Below are 17,752 nucleotides of genomic sequence, written 5' to 3' on the forward strand. Positions count from 1 at the left end.
TTGTTATTTAAATTTATTTCATGAATTAAAAAAAGATAATTTTTTATACTTGTAACGTTTGAGAAAAAATAATTAACACGAGGTATGAAAAAAGAATCGTCTGAAAACGTGTACTGAAGAAATAAAATAATATATTTTATCGTAAGAAAATATTTGTTATTTTTAAATTTTCAGTATGTTAAAGATTGATATTTTATGAAAATGTATTATATTGGATAATTTTAATATTCGGGGTCATAACAAAGTTTTTGTCTTTATAATTAATATCGCAGGAAGATTAAAATACATTTGATTAATTTTACAAGAATAATTTATGTTGTGCATATTCCAAACATGTAATATTAAAGAATATTTGTTTCTGTCGAATAACGTGAGTGAGAATATGTATTTGGCTACGGGAAGGTTACCTTTAAAATTAATTTCATTTGTTAAAAGGCTTTTTTACAAAAAGTAGACAGTTATTTTAAATGGTTGACTCTGTTTCAAAAGATTCACATATACCTTGAAAAGATGACACATACTTTATATGGTATAAGTGTTAATGGTGGTTTATAATAGAGCTAAATAGACAAAGGAATAAAAGGGGGGTTGGTAAGAGGGAATGTAACAGACTCTTAGACTGCGAGCTTAGCGACAGCATAAAAACTTTGATCCTCTTGGGCGACCGTTAAAATCGTAATTCTTTCAGAATTTTGATTGTTATTGCTTTTATTTTAAATATTTTTCACCATTATTTGCAGCTACATTGAATATTTTAGAATATTATTTACGGGTGCTTTTCGCGTGTGAAAATACATGGTACTAAATTAAAATTTACCTTTGATTTATTCATAACTAAATTATAAGTGACCCTTATGGTTACAAATGTGTTGAATCTTTACATTTCATGAGTTAAATGCGTATTTGCACGGCATGAATTGCGGTAGGAAGGAGTATTTAGTCTAAAAGACTTTGACTCCTAAAGTAGTTACCCTACGGGGTACGTCGTAGTGGGGAAGGAGACCACTTTATGATTTTAAAGTGGAGAAGTTTTTAGTCCTACCTGTAGAAAAATGCAATTATTATGGTAGTTCTGCTCGTGCTGATGTGCTGTGCATTTGCAGCAATGAATATAACAAAGTTTTATCTGTGGCGCCCTTCGTTGGCGAACCCATAAAATAAAAACCGTTTAAAGTTTTGAGGTACCAGAGTATAATGCATTATATAAAATAATGTAATGTACTAAATTTTGAAGCGAAATTTGCACAATTTATTCTTCAGATCTGAAAATCATAACTTAGTATTTATAGGAATAAGAAAATCTTCTGTAGTTTCAGAATTCCTATTACGGCAATGTAGAAAATATTAGTAGAAAGTTAAAAAAATATAAAAATATCAATTTAAGTAGATTATGAGTACAAACACATCAACGAAAAAGACCTCATTTAAACCGATATTATTTTATCTGGCGTTTAAAAGATAAATTTTTGTTTTATTCAGCACAATGAAATCCATCCTTTTTAAACTACCTAGACATATGTGAAATTCCACGATTTTCTGACCGTCGCAAAGACTTGGATTTCAGGTCTTTGCTTACATTTTTCTTTTAAGCAGAAATATCGGTTTCGCTTTGTAATACTACATTCTCGTCGCAAAATGCGTAAGATGTTGGGTCATGCGACGTCGTTTTGAAATGCGTTGTAAAAGTGCACCTGTGAATTTCGGTCTAAATAAAAAAATAAAATAAAAAAAATTGAAATAATAATAATAATAAAAAAAACGCAAGTACAAATGCTTTATTTTACTCATTTATACATTTTTGTAATTTTTCACAATTTTATTAAAAGACTGTAATTTTATGTTTGCTATATACTTTATTATTATTCGACACCATAAATATTGAACAGAGTATACATATTCAGTTTTTGTTAGAAGTGGAAACATTTTATCGCTTGGTTGTTATAACTGAATACAAGGACAGAGAATGGAAAAATATTCACCAAAAGAAATTAGGAAAAAACACGAAAAAATAAGTTAAAGAATATATATATTTCTCGCTTACGTATTTTTTTAAACCAAGTGTTTAAAATAGTTATTAGGAAAAAAATATACAATTATAATGAGTCCTAGATTGATTTGACATGTCGAACTAACAATTAATAATAAAAGACACAAAGAACTTGTTGAAAGAACTAGTTGATTTTAAATCGCTTAATTTGGTTATCAGTAAGTGGCAGGTTATATACTGTGAAGACTGGAAAAAAAAAGTATTTTATGCTTCGCCAAATGGAAACAAATTGGAGCGTGAACATATTTCTTTGAAATTGCTGGTTTTGATGAAATTTGAAAGACAAATATCATAAGTCTTGCAGCGTGGCCATCTATTGCTTTGAAATCGTCGAGTTTGTTAATGAAAGTTAGTGCAAAGTATTAACTTTGCAAAAAGTAAATCTAAAAACTCGAAATTCGATCTTCGATGCACACGTGACCAGGTGTATGATAATGTGTAATCAAAACGGTGATCGTGAAATTTTAAATTGCCTTACGTGTGTTAAAATACTGCTAAGATTTTTTTTAGCAAATATCAATTTTTAAATTAGGTTAAGGCTTTCCATTTTGTTCTTTTTCTTTAATAAACATTAATTTATATTGAATTTATAGTAATTACGCACATGCTATTTAAAAGGAAAGATTCAATAGAGTTTCTTGCAAAACTGATATCTTTTTTAATGATGTAGTATAAAAATTGTCATAATTTTAAAGAGTTTTAATATTAATGTATTTAAATACAAGGTTATTTATAATTACATGACGTGAAACATTTCAGTTTTTTAATGTGTCAGATTTGTTTCACATATAGCTTTGCGAATTGAGCAGACATTTATGTGGCATGCTAAGATTTATTCGAATGCCACGAAAATGCCGTAGATGCGAACAAAAAGCTGGCTGATACCACAGTTGCATGAAAATAATGGCAGATTCCTCTTTGAAGTCTCAGCTTGTCCTTCAATACGACAGAAAGTAATATCGATATCTTTTCCAAAGCATCAAAATTTGCCGCAAAGCAGAGATGGTTGAGGAAAGTATCTGATTTTCAGTTTGCCACTGTAATGGGATGCAGGAGTAAATATAAGGCACTTTATGAAACATGGTAAGCCTAATTTTTATATTTTTTTTGTTTGCTTTAATTAGAAATATTCTGTATTTTAAAAGCGGCCTTTTTCTTCATTTTTTAGCAGTTTCTTAAACCACTTGGAATTTCTCAGATGGAGGGGGCTCCACTGCTGCTTCTACAGGATGAGCTGGAAAAGAAAAGAATTTTATGTACAAAAAGTGTTAACTGTATTTTGGATAGCTAGTCCATAAGACGTTTGGCTTCATCTGGCCGCAACACTACCAGGCATTGATTCAATAATTTTCTGGAATTTTACATTTTCCCCCTAAAGATTCTCAATAGGATTAAATCATTTAGGGTTTCTAGGTAACTAATTCATGACGCAGAAGTCAGAGGCATGGTGATGTAGGCATGCAGTAGGCAACCGGGACCTGTGAGAGGTGCAATTATCTTGCTGGAATACTGAATTTCCGTATGAAAGACAGGTGATGGAGGATGGGGACGCCTGAAGTTTAACAGACGTTAACAGGCATATGTTCCGCTTCCTCCCTGGGAGTTTATTTAAGAACTAAGTGTAGATACATAGCCCTACAGGGGCAACTGTTGAACATCTAGTAGTTGAGGTACATTTGCATTAACTTGTTGATACAGGCATGGTTAAAGAAACACTTAATAGGTTATATAAATGGATAGAGAAGATTGGCCAGCAACTCCACGTACCGAAGCATACGGAGGGAGATTGATACAAGTAGCAAAACATCGAAATAGTGCCAAAGAGAAAACAGCCCAAACCATGATTAAGTCGCCATGGCCTGGCATGCAGGATCCATTGCTTCATGAGCATGACGTCTTATTCTGAGTGTGTCGTCATTTTTAAGACTGATTACTCCCTGATACCAGATTCCAGAGTATTCCAGAGTCCATTTTCCGTGTTTTGTAGCTCAGGGAATACTCGCAGCTAGATCAACATACACAGAGCAATGGTTCTCTCTTGGGCACCCGAAGCACTTTTCAAGAAGTGTGGGTCGCATAGTCGGTTTACTGACTGAGCCCTGATTGAGCTGGGTGATAATTTAAGGTAATATTTGGCTTGGCTGGCTATGCAGAACTGGGGTGAGACGTCTTTGGAATTTGCTCGCTTGCTATGTATTTTCTTGCTAACCCTGTATTCGGGGAAAAGTATTTGACAATGTCAGCCCTATCTCTGTGACACTTTAGGGAACTGAAGGGCAACGTGTGTGGAAAGCGTCGGTGATCAAAGGTGTGTAAAAATTTGAGTACTATAGTACTAGATACACAGCGGTTATCTTACGAAATAAGAGAGAGGGAGGGAGGGAGTGAGTGAATGTGCGAGAGTGAGAGTGTGTGCGTGATTGTGAGAGCAAGAGTGCGAGTGTGCAAGTGCCAGAAAGTATGTGAGTGCGACAGAGTGAGTGAGAGTGTGTGTGGGTGTGAGGAGTGTTTGAGAAAGTGCAATCACACACTCTCTCACAGTCACACACTCTTTGAGATAGTGTGTGCGAGAGCTAGAGAAAGTGTGAGTGTGAGTGTGCGAGAGAGAGTGCATGTGAGGAGCATTTGAGAGAAAGAGTGCACTCTCTCTAGCACTCACACACTTTCTATCAATCATACACTCTCGAGTGCGAGGCAGAGTAAGTGAGAGTATGAGTGTAAGAGACAGAGTGAGTGGGTGTGAGGAGGGTTTGAGAGAGAGAGTACACTCTCTCTAGCACAATCACACACTCTGTCTCTCACACTCACTCTCTCTCTCTCTCAAGTGCGAGAGTGTAAGAGACACTCTCTCTCGAGTGCAAGAGGGAGTGGGTGTGAAGAGCATTTGAGAGGGTATTCTCTCTTGCTCACACACCTCTCTTTCTAGAGTGCAACAGCGAGAATGCGTGAGAGAGGTGCACGAGTGCGAGAGAATACTCTTTCGCACTCACACACTTTCTCCACACTCTCTTGAGTGCGAGAGAGAGTGTGCATGTATGTGCGAGACTGCAAAAGAGAAAGTGTGCGTGTACGTGCGAGAGAATACCTGTGTGTCAGAGTGCATTTGAAAGAGTAAGTACGCTCTCTCTCACACTCACAGGCATTCTCTCTTGCACTTGAGAGGCAGAGTGTATGAGTGTGACAGAATGCCTGCGAATCAGAGTAAGTACACTCCTGACACCCACTCACTCTCTCGCATTCACAGACACTTGCACTCTGCCGTTCTCGCACACTTTCTCTTCCACTCATACACTCTCCCTCTCTCTCGAGGAGAAGAGGGAGTGAGTGGGTGTGAGACTGCGAAAGAGAGTGTGCATGTACATGCGAAAGTATGTGAGTGCGACACAGTGAGTGGGTGTGAGGAGTTTGTGCGTGCACAAGTGCAAGAGAATGCCTGCGAGTGTGAGAGAGTGTACTTACTCTTTCAAATGCACTCTGACTCACAGGCACTTGTGCACGCACTCTGTCAAACGTTCCTCACACCCACTCAGTCTCTCGCACGTACACGCACTCTCTCTTTTGCAGTCTCACACTCTCTCGCACTCGAGAGAGTGTGTGAGAGAGAGTATACTCTTTCTATCAAACGCTCCTCACACCCACTTACTCTTTCACTCTCCCTCTCGCACATACATGCACACTCTCTCTCTCTCGCACTCGAGAGAGAGTGTGTGAAAGAAAGGTGCGAGTGCGAGAGAAAGTATACTCTCTCACACCCACTCACTTCCTCTCTCTTGCAGTCATACTCTCACTCACTCTTGCTGTAGCACTCGCTCACACTCACAATCTCTCTCGCACTCATGCACTCGAAAGGGGGAAGTGAAAGAGAGGTGTGATTGCGAGTGAGTGTGTGAGCAAGAGAGAGTACCCTCTCAAATGCTCTTCACACCCACTCACACTCTCTCTTGCACTCATACTCTCACTCGCTCTCTCTCGCACTCGAGAGAGTGTGAAAGAGGTGAGAGAAAGTGTGAGAGCGAGAGACAGAGAGTGTGTGATTGTGCTATAGAGAGTGTACTCTCTCTCAAACCCTCCTCACACCTACTCACTCTGTCTCTTGCACTCATACTCTCACCTCTCTAGCACTCGCACACACTGTCGTACTCACACTCTCTCACACGCACATTCTTTTTCGCAGTCTCCCACTTTCTCTCTGCCACTCACGAACTCTCTCTCGCGCACTCACACACTCCCTCTCGCACTTGAGAGAGTGTATGAGTGCGAGAGAGATACAAATCACCCTGTGCCCTGTATGAGTGCGAGAGAGATAGTGTGTGAGTGCGAGAGACAGACTGTGGGTCGCGAGAGTGAGAGTGCTAGAGAGAGTATACTCTCTCAAACGCTCCTCACACCCACTCACTCTGTCTCTCGCACGTACACGCACACTCTCTCCAATTAGGAGTAGTAGATGTATTATACCAAAAATAATAAACAACAGAAGAACCCACATACTGTAGATATAGAAACTTCCGATTCCGACGTTGAAGAGAGTGACAATGAAGATAATGACAAGGTACAGGGTGATTATAATTAAAGTTGCGATTTCAGAACATTAACTTTAAAACTACAGGTCAGAATGACTTGATATTTTGCCAGAACAATCGAGAGGCAATGAAATTTTGTTTGGCGAAGGGAAAAAATAGTTCCAAAATGTGGCGATAGACTACGCTAGCAGGGGTAAGACCTAATCAATAACCACACGAATGTTGTTAGCCAAAAGAAAATAATAGACTCCAAGGCTTTAAGACAGGCAAAAAGACGTGTTTACAGTGAATAGTTTAAAGAATATGTGTGTACAATGATAATGACAAGAGAAAAAGGAAAAGCTTCATGAAAACAAACGTGCATAAGTTGTTCGATATGGCATCCACCTTGTTTCGCTACTAGTTGGAAGTACAAAACGACATGTTCCAGTACAGTTCCGGAGGGTATCTGTTCTGATGCTATGAATGTGGTAAGTGATGGTTGCCTTCAAGTCGGCCAGATTCCCAACCTACCGACTGCAAACAATACTTTTCAGGTATCCCCCAAAGCCAAAAATCACATGGGTTTAGTTGGGCGAACGTGGCAGTAAAACTGTTGGAAAATGGCAGGTTATGATTTTATGAGTGGTCAGCAGTTCCTTCATAGAAGTAGCAATGTCCAGAGGAGCACCATCTTGCATCTTGTGCGAACCACCGATGCTGCTGAATTGCCAGAAGGACATGGTTAAGCAGTTAATGATCCCTGCAGATGTGATCTCGAAGAAGAACGGACCTATGACAAACGCTGCCATTATTCCGCCCCACAGTGACCTTTTTAGACTGAAGAGGTACTCGCTGTAGCAGGAACGGATTCTTGATCACCGATATCCTGCAATTTTGAGTATTTATAGAACCTTGCAAAACGGAATGGGCTCCCCCAGACCACAGAATATTCCCTGGCCATCCATTCTTCACTTCCATCCGGGCAAGAAATCACTGTGCAAACGATTCACATGTTTCCAGGTAAGCAAGTAGAAAGTTCTGCACATGAGTTAGCTTGCACGGATAACAGCGCAAGATGTTCCACAGGACATTACGCACAGTGCTGATAGGCATATCCAACATTCGTCCAGTTCCCCATGCACTGCTGATTCCTGTATCACTGTTCGTCTATTCTTGGAACTTTGTAGCCACATCTTCCACTGTCGCAACTGGGTTTCGTCCTCTACCTCATTTCACGTTAAATAAATCTGTCTCTTTGAATTTATCCATCAGTTTTCACAGGCCGTAAGCGGTTTTGGGGGCGAAGTTTATGCCCTTTAATGTCCAGAACTTCCTGATAGCTGTTAACGCAGAGTCATCGTTCTGACAGAAAAGTTTCACGAGCAGAGCGCGATCCTTAATTGTCAAACAACGAAGCATTTAAGCAAAGCATTACGTGTTCCGCTAATGTTCTGCATTTTTATCACAGCTACATCTGTGGTGTGCATGTCAAGTCTTGAAATATCCATATCTCTACAACAGCCATGTAAATCCTGACAACGGCATCTATCGGCACATTTTTTTAACTACCGTATTTGCCGGCATATATGACGCACCCCTTTTTTATACACATTTTTGAAGGATAAAACGTTATCACTGATCATCATAATGAATTTATAGTATTTTAAATATAAAGTAATACAAATTAATAATTTCTGCAAATATGCAATCTATACGGGGAAAGACCATCTTTTAATTTTTTTCGTCAAAATTCAGATACTCATCTCAAGAGCTAACTGGAAAGTCAATAGAAACTTTCTAAATTAGCATCAGAGTCCTCATACAACAAATTGTCCCCTGTACCCTCCAGTGCATTACTAATACCACATTTCTTAAATGATTTAAACACTATCTTTAGTTTCACAGCATCCCAGTTGACAGTTCTTATCATTTTATCAGTCGGGGTGGCCCGAAATGCCTATCTATAGTCTTGTTACCATACGCAATCACACGTACCTTGTATGTTATGTTATAGCAATGCCGACAATGGTTTTTGAGCTATAACTTGGCAAGAAATTAAAGATAACTGAACAGTAGAAATTTCACACGCTTAAAAGTCGTTCACAAAAATTGGAAAGTTTTCAGCTGTGATTGTCGATATGTGCGCATGCGGGTTCAATGAACTTTATGTAACTAATGTTCCCATACTCTGCAAAAAACAAGACAAAAGATTGTGCAACTCCGAATAGAGGAAATTTTGAGAAATAAATGTAATCGAAAACTGAGTAAGACGGATTCCGTTGTTCAGACCTATTTTCAAAGACAAAAAGTGCGTCTTATACGGCGGCAAATATGGTATTTTTCCTTCACTAAACAAAATTCAATTGTTTCACGATGGTTCAGATTCCATTCGTAAAATATCCAGTCATTCTGACTGGTAGTTTTAAAGTTAGAGCAGCGTTTTGATATCGCAACTTTAATTATAATCACCCTGTAATTGTTGAAGATATTGCTAATGAGGATGAAATATTAACTCATCAAATTCATTATAATTAATCAAGTTTGAAAAATTGTTAAGACATTTAAACATTCTCCTACAAAAAATGCCTTATTTGAAAAATATATAATAACTGGAAGTAAAACAGAACATGTTTTAATATTAGATTCTAAACCACGTTGGAACAATTTACTCCTAGTGATGGAACGATTTATGAAACTGAAATATGCAATCCCCAAAAGCAACAATCGACTTTAATCTCCCAATTAATTTTTCCGATACGGAGAGATTCTAATTTCTTAACAGTTAGTGCAACAAGGAACAGCTCACATCACTATTTAAAGAATTATATATTACATTGAAAAATCGCACAGGAGAAAGGCATACTGAAATAGAAAATGGCTTACGGTATTTACATAATTATAATGATTTAAAAATGAAAAAGAGGAAGAGACTAATCAAATCAAGTTTATGTTAAATTTTCTTAAAATGAAAATAGAAAGAAATATTAAACTTTCTTAAATTACCCACAAACCTATCCACACACAGAAGAATTCGGTACAGTTATCGAAGATGATGATGGCACTAATGTCGATAGTGAAAAGAATTGTCTCTTGAACAAAAATTAGAATTAGCACTAACTAAAAAAAAATTCAACAAGCCAAAATAAAATACAGAAATCAGTTATATCCAAAACCATCCAATGAGAAATCGATTTATTTGAAGATGAGGGATTTCGAGATAAATACTTGGAAAAAGTATATCGCCCTTGCTAACAGTACCACCTACTAGTGTAAGATGCTGAAAGAGGGTTTTAGACAGCTGGTAATTTTTACACAAAATTACGCTCCAGGCTCAATTATGTTTTTTTAAGATCACATTTCAAAAATTTTAATAGTACCACAGAATACTGATATTTACACTTTTTTGTGATTTAAATATATAAGATGGTCCTCGTTTCTTTACAATTCTTTATATACTGTTATAATGTATAAATTATGAATGATTTTTTGGTGGTATATACTCTAATAAAATTGGCAAATAAAACAAAGAAACACCTGTGTTTTCTTTCTTTTTTTATAAAATTCCTACTACCGAATACAGGTATTGAAATTTTGGTCCGAAATTGCAATACCTAATCATGCCTACCTTACTCCACCCTAACCAGTTTAGCCTCTCTCCTCCTACTATTAGGGCTCCTACTTGTAATCTTGAAATTGGTATGGCTGAAAAGATATACGAGGCAGTTCCTGACGCTCTTAAAGCTTTTTCCTTAGAAGTTATAGCTACAAATAACCCTAGCTGTGAGTGGATCCACATTTCTACTGATGACACTGCACGTAAGGAAAATACTGGTGCCGGTTGTACTGTGAAGGATATTTTGCGGAATCCTATTCTGTTGATCTGAATGCCTCTAACTTCGACGCAGAGATTTTTGCCACAGGAAAGGCAATTTTAAATCTTCTTGTACCTGATACTAACTTTAGCAAGGCAGTTATATTTGCTCACTCCCGAGTGGGCAGCTGTCTCATACACCTACTGATTACTTTCTTGTTGAAGAGACCAAGATAAATGTATCCAATGCAATGGCTTTTGGCTCGGAGCTTGTTTTTCAATGGATCCCCAGCCACTGGAAATGAAAAAGCCCATCTTCTGCCTAAAAATGGCTGTAAGCTATCCTGGCGCAGCCCTTGTTTGTCATAAAATCTTGTCGATTAGGTGGATGGGGCTGCGCCCTATTTGTACCCTAGCCACATTATGCTATAATGATTTGAAATCTGAATGATAAAAATGAAAAATGATTACTTTAGCCACATTTCTCACTCTCCAATTAACAGTTTAGTTCTGAGGCAAAGAGGAAAGTGGACCAACTTTTAAATGTATAAACTCCTTTCAACCGATAAAGTGTGGAATACTCTTGTATTTTCGCCTATCCCAGTGGACATACCCCGTGCATTCTTTACGGCAAATTTTCAACTCTCGACAAGACATTTTATATAAATACCTGCACCGCATTGATGTAGTTGCTGATGATGTCCGTCCGGTGAAACCATGGACTTTCTTCATTTGACAACTTGTACTGCACTTCATTTTATGATTTTAATTCTGACAACTTTCCAAAGGCTAAATTTTAATGGGGGCTGCCAGAGGTTTCATGGCAGATATCGCTACAGACTGACATAGGGAAGAGCATCTTAGCTGCATTTAAAAAGAGCATAAAAATGTGTTATCATACTTACTTTGACAGTTCCCATCGTAAAAGGTGACGTCATCAAGAGCAAAGTTTCCATCAGTGGTTTCACCTTCAATTTCAATCTGCATTGAAATAGATAATAATAAACTTGTTAGAGAAGATTTCAATTAAATTCATAGTAAATATATAATGTGCACACCATGCGACTGCCTTGTACTGACTATTGAAATTTTACTTTTTAAAATTCCTACTATCAGCTCACACTCAACCAATATCTTGTGCAAATTTTCAATTGTTAATAAAATACTTTCTATTCATCCACTGAAGTTCAAATACATTTTTTTAAAGTTGTAGTTGATGACACTTGATGTTAATATAATTTTTTCACATATTTAAAATTTTGTTGTATTTTTAAAATGTTTCTGTGTTGATCTAAGTAGGAATTGACTTTAGACAATTTTTTTATATTACTTGTATCCCTGCAATTTCTTTAGACTTATTTCCTCGAATTTCATTAGAAATGCATTTCTGTTACAATCAATCACTTCGCAGCAATGCAAAAGTACATAAACACTTCAAACATCTTCATTCGAAATTGTTAAATACAGAAAAATCTAAAATACCAAATACAGTAAACAACCCAAACAAAGTGAATTTATTGGTTAGCAAGTGTGAAGCGACGCCACTAAGAAAAATCACGCTTCCGAGACTAGAATTATTCGGCGCTTTGCTTGCTGCTCAGTTAGCAAGCAAAGTCAAGAAAATGGTGCATTTAAAAAAAGGCACTCAATGTTTTTTGGGCGAATTCAAAAATCACTCTGTTGGATTAAGAGGACAACAAAATGATAGAAATCATTTGCCACCAACAGAGTGAATGAAATACAGGGTTTAAGTGATACTGGTGCCCTGAGAAAGAAAATCTCGCAGATCTCAGCAGGAGAGTTGGTGCTGACATTTTATTGAATAGGTAACATTTGGTGGCATGGACCCAGTTTTTGAAAGAAAAGACTGATGTTTCTGTAGACAATGACATTCTAATTTCTTTAGATGACTTTTAGATGAACTAAAGAAAGCCAGTGAGCCTAATGATCCTATTGCCTTTATTGTTTTTAATCATAGCTCTATAGCTGATATTCTTTTGAGTAATAATTAACTATTGTTCATGTTATGTATTTATATTTATCAATAATGTTAAAACTAATAAAAAGCTTACCTTGAAAAAAAAAAAAAAAAAAAAAAAGGGAAAACATTTTAAGATCTACGCAAGTACAAGTTAACGAAAGGGAAAACTGTTCCTGATCAAAATTTTCTTTAAATTCTAAAGACAACATTTTAAGTCAAAATATACAAAGTAATACATATAAGATGTACAGCATTTATTTCATAATAATTTACACTGTTCAGCAGCAAAGTCCTCCTTATAAAACAGAGGTATCCTGCATAATTTTCACCTATTTTAATTTCAAACCAACATTAAAAAAGTCTGGATTGCTCATTATTTTTAAATGATTTGTTTTCTATAGAGAAAGCAGTTTTTAAGCAGAAAAGGCACTAACGTGAAGCAAACTGTGTATCTCTTGAATACGAATACTGCTGAATTGCTTTAAATTTATCTTTTACAGAATGGCAATGAAAATATTGGAATATGAATCTCTTAATTCTGAGGATAAATTTGATCATTTATTTCAATGCATGAAACCGAACTCGCCAGCTTATTAGAAGATTTTGCTCTCTAAAGAGAATTATGGAAAAGCTACAGAGCTTTTTAAATCTATATTTGGCAAGGAAGAGTTTTTAAATGAATATTACATATGTGAACTCAAGTGTATTTGAGTTAAAATGACATGCAAATAACTATTATTGCAGGAGTTAAACAAGCAACAAGAATTAGCACAATATTTATAAATTTACAGGACTAGTTTTGAAGGTTAAATATAGAAACTCCTTCTTCAACTGCAGAAGTGCAAATGATGAAGGAAAAAGCAGTAATAAGATTAGGCAATAAGAACGATAAGAAGGATGTCAAGCTGCTGGCACCCTCTATTGATGAAAAATGAAAACAGCTATCAAATAATTTCATTAGAAACTGAGGGTAAAGACGGATTGGAACTGGGATTGCTAACTAGAACTGAAAGATTTATATCAAAGTGAAATGCCTCTAGAAAATCTAATTTAAATAATCTTAAATAAAATTATTAATAATTAATCTTAAAATAATTTAATAACTTAAAATTTTAGAATATTGCACATGTTTATGGAGCTCAGTAATAATCATATCAATACATAATACAGTATAGAATACTGTTATTTATGCTGCATTATTATGTAGAATATTTTATGTAAAGAAGCTGTAAGAAAAATTGAAGCACAATTCAAGGACTAAGAAGGAAGAAGGTACTGAAGGATGATTGCTACATAGGGGGCTGGTTGGGCAAAGCACTCAAGAGCTATCTGCCTAAGATAGAAGAGATGCCTTCTTCCCTTTGTGGAGGGCTTTTTATGGAACACTGGTTCATATACACATTATACATGGGAGGGATAACTGCAGTCAAGAAATTTTTTCGAAACTTAAATGTACAAACATTCACTTCAGTGGAAGCATTAGTAGAATGCCTGTCTTTCATGTACATCACAGACAATCCATTATATCATGCTGAATAGCTTGTATTATCCAGAAATGCTGACCTTACAGAAACACTTAAATAATACAGAAAAACGGAGTTGGAGGATAAAACATTTGCCAAAAAGGTTGTTGTGGTTTGATGAAAATTTTTCTTTGATCAAAGAACACAAGTATTTGCATTCGAGCACATTTTTTACAAAATGCAGCTTCACACTAAATAGTCAAAAGATGCTTTAATTTCTATTTGCATGAGATCACCTGTGTATGCTGCCCCACAAGATATTACTTCACATATGTCTTTTATGAAGAATATACTAACATCCTCTAACAACAAAATTCAGTTGTTGCAAGTTTTACACATGTGATATGATTCTTCCACAAACTTTTTTTGAAAGAGTTATACATTTCATATTATGGTGGTATAACTACGAGGGTATACTTTGAGCTTATGTTACTGCAGTGGCTCTCAAGTTTTTTTGCCCCATGCAACTCCAAAACTCAAAAATGCATATACATCTACTTAAATTTAGATTATTTTTAATGTGCTTTTAATTAAACCAGAAGTATAGAAAATGTTGATAAAACTTGAATAAGAGTAATTTTTTATATACATAAACTAAAACAAGTTTAAGAGTAAAAGGCTGACCACATCCCACACATGAAACCATGAAAATTTTCCCCCAAGGGGAAATTTCAACCTGGCTGAGAACCCCTGTGTTATTGGGTATATATATTTCAGTCTATTCCATACATGTCATATATATACATTTTAGGGAAGAAGGATCATAAGTAGAACTTGATGATAGAATTATTTTATTTATTAACAAGTATATAAAACTTGTTAATAAATAAAATAATATGTTAGAATATAGATACATATTAGCTTCAATCATTAAAACATTTGTATAAAAAATAAATATATTAAAACACCAGGAACATTAAACTGCAGTTCTGACAAGATCTTCTCTCGGAATATCTTTCGCTAGTCAAGTCATGAAGAAAGAAAGAAAGACCAATCAAAGAGTACCAATGCAAACATTTATAGTGAACTATAGTTTTATAGTATAAAGCCATATGGCTTGTCATATACCTACATATGCATACCGCAATGGAAAAACTCATCCTTCAGAACATAACTACAAAAACCAGTGTGGAAATTCTAGATGCTGGCTGTAATCTCCTATTCCTAGTGATTGTCTCTATAAGGAGATAAACACTAGTTGTGCATACTTATTACATCTGGACTGAAAGACCTTAAAGATGTGTTAAATAGCTAGTGTAGTACATATATCTTACGTTCAATTTCACATACATCCATTTCTATCCATTGACCTATAAGCAAAATACATATTGGCCATCTCAGCCTAGTATAATGATGCATCTTAGGTCATGCAAAGTCAATGACTCAGAAGGTAGTAATATTTAATTTATTATTTAACCTTTAGCTTTTTTATTTAACCTTTTAGCACCTTTAGCTGGCATTTCTTGACACATGGTCCAAGAAAAGTATGATTTTTTTAGTATTCTGGATATATCAAGGAAATTCGGAACATGGCTTTAATACTTAAGCTAGAGGAATAAAAGTAAACAGGCAATTCAGTTTATTATGAAAAACACATATCATAGATAATTCTAGCTGTGTTACAGTAGTTTTCCCTTCCCTATGTTTCAGAAATCTCCACCAACAGAATTAATATTTTCACTTAATTACATATTAACCTGTCATTTACTATTCTTTGGAATTCAGTTTTTTTCACATCTGCAGATACAAAAATCTCCTTACTGACTATAAAATTCTTAATATTTTAGCTTGTGTTGCAACATACAAATGATAAACATAAGAGGTCAATATTTAATATATGATTTGATTTAGTTGATTATGGCAAAGCACACTAGGGCTATCTGCCTAAAGGGATGCCATTGTAGAGAACATTTTAAGGGAAACTGGCTCATATACAAGTTACACATGAGGAAAATCACGAAAATGCCCAAGCAGCTAGCACATTTGCCTGTAATCAAACCCAGGTCATACCTACCACTGTTCAGCGATTTTACCGCTCGCCCATTGGTGGGCACATTTAATATACGAAAAAATTCTGAAGTCTTACATATTAACTGTGTTACTGCAAATGAAATTCCAGTTTGCATAGACACTTACATGGTGTGGTTATTAAATAATGAGATTGATCTCTTTGTCCATAACATACAGTAATGAACAGCCCACATTAGATGAATTCATTAGAGAGAAGAAAAAGACAGCTGTTGCTTTCACTCAAAATCAATCTGAGAGCAGTAATTGAAAGGACAAGGATGGAAGCTTCGTCATGTCTGTTGCTAAAAAGCAAGCAATGGTACCTTTTGAACCTTTTTTGTTTCAACCTTTTGAAATTTTAAAGAAAAATTTCCAAAGGAAACGAAAAGTATGGTAGGCCATTATACATTCAATATAAAGGTGAAATATGTTGTTTTGTATACATCTAAAAATAAATAAAAATTTATTTTTCTCGAAACTTTTATGTTGGTCATTTAAAAAAAAAAAAAAAAAAACTTTGGAGTTGGGGGGAGGCAAAGTAAACAAAAAATAAAATATGGAAGAAAATATGCATATTCAGATTTTATCATCAGCTTTTTTTCCCCCTGTAAACCAGTGATTTTATCACTAAAATTTTATAAACCTCAACAAATTAATTCAAATAACATACACAACTATGTTCACTCCACCTTCTAATATTACAAGCAACATACATATTATTAGAACTTGAAGCTCTTGCTCATTTTTTAAAGTTGTGCATTATTCTTTTGCAAACATGGAAATTAAAACTTTTTTTATAACTACATAGTTATAAAAAAAGTAAAACTGAAATTAAATTGTAATGTAAAACTCAAACTAAATTGGCAAGTTCAATGTTACTTGTAGATTCCTTCAGTTTTAGAAAATAATATATACTAAGATATCTGTTAACAAATTTGAATATTCTATTTGCATGACTAACTATAAACTACAAAAATTTGTGTCTCAGATATTTTAGAGGAATATTACTGCAAAATATGTAACTGTAAGATAATACATATTATAACTCTAATACATAACAACAGCTAGTAGAAGTACGGAATAAACAATGTTTAGCTATCTTGTTATAATTATTTCCATTTATCTAACATATAAATGTTATAATTACTATGCAAACTTATTTTTCTGAAGATAGTACCTGTATTACATCTTTGGTATCTAGGCAAAAATTACAGTCTCCAAAAATAAAGAATGGTACTTTCTCATATTGGTCAGTAGAAAACCTGTAATATATCAGTTTTATAACTTGTAATATATCATTATCTAAAATAGATACTAAGCAAAACAAAACAAAAACAAAAAAGCATTCAAGACAAATTGCAAAATGGCTATGAGATAATATTACAACAACTTTTTTAATGTAACACAGTCTTAGAGATTTGAAATAATAACATAAAATTGTATAATAAAAAATAATAAAATTAAATGCCTCAGATATAAATATGAAACTGATCAATTTGTCACAAATTTAAAATAACTATATACACAGAAGCATATTTAAAAGAACAAAATGCATAATCCAACTTGATGTAACCTTCAAATATGAACAAATAAAAATAAACAAACATAAAGGATCATAACACTATGCTCAATAACTAATGCTAATATCAGAAATTATTTTTAAATACTCAAGAAAGAATAATGTTCTCTTTTATTTTCAAAAACTTTTTTTTATAATTATATTCTGTATACAAGGGGGGGGAACAGCAATGATTGTTTATGCAGTCAATATCGAATAAGAACATTCTATTTCCTATATTTTGAATAGCTTGCTCCTTTCATCATTTTCGTATTTTTGTTTATATTTTTTCTATTCTTTTGCAATATCTAAAAACAAAA

At 34.8% G+C, this 17,752-nt stretch overlaps 1 long non-coding RNA gene across 1 annotated transcript; it reads right to left on the reverse strand.

Annotated features, from left to right (window-relative positions):
* Positions 1-1,757: 1,757 nt before the first annotated feature.
* Positions 1,758-17,116, reverse strand: LOC146993054 (uncharacterized). The gene is made up of 3 exons (XR_015038598.1): positions 17,052-17,116; positions 11,266-11,341; positions 1,758-3,281 (listed from the first exon to the last, which is right to left on the reverse strand). It is a non-coding gene; the product is annotated as an uncharacterized LOC146993054 (long non-coding RNA).
* Between the last annotated feature and the right edge of the window lie 636 nt (positions 17,117-17,752).

This window comes from Stegodyphus dumicola, chromosome X1 (genome assembly GCF_044657685.1).
Source record: "Stegodyphus dumicola isolate Sdum_Otavi_A_Nest chromosome X1, ASM4465768v1".
NCBI lineage: Eukaryota > Metazoa > Arthropoda > Arachnida > Araneae > Eresidae > Stegodyphus > Stegodyphus dumicola.